This window comes from Podarcis liolepis (genome assembly GCF_965112155.1).
Source record: "Podarcis liolepis genome assembly, chromosome: 12".
NCBI classification, from domain to species: Eukaryota; Metazoa; Chordata; class Lepidosauria; order Squamata; family Lacertidae; genus Podarcis; species Podarcis liolepis.
The window spans coordinates 33,811,655-33,812,208 of NC_139563.1; positions in this window are offsets into that span (position 1 = coordinate 33,811,655).

The window sequence follows — 554 nt, forward strand, 5'->3', positions numbered from 1 at the left end:
CATGATTAACAGTTGTGTTCTGTGTATGAAGAAGATACCATCTTAAGAGGAGCTAAAATATCAGCTTAATGATCATTTGGCAAAGTTTCCAGAGATCTGATAAGATTTTGTGGAAATTCAACACCAACTCCAATGCAGAATAAAATTAATTCCATACAAAAGGAATTTTACCAAAAACAAACAAACCATTATTTCTGCCTTCCCCCTTATAAAGTCATTTAGTCTTCAGTTTCTTACAGATCTGATTATTCTCCTCAGACTTAAGAAGTGAACAAATCAAACAATCCATTCAGATCTGCTGCTTTTTAAGATGTAAGACACAATGCCCCCCCAAATAGTATTGAGTTGGAAGAGAGAGGGAGAGCACACTCAGTTTACTGCTCAGTTTCAAGAGATAAAAGGATCCATGATGGAAGAAGAAGAGTAGTAGTAGTAGTAGTAGTAGTTTGGATTTGATATCCCGCTTTATCACTACCCGAAGGAGTCTCAAAGCAGCTAACATTCTCCTTTCCCTTCCTCCCCCACAACAAACACTCTGTGAGGTGAGTGAGGCT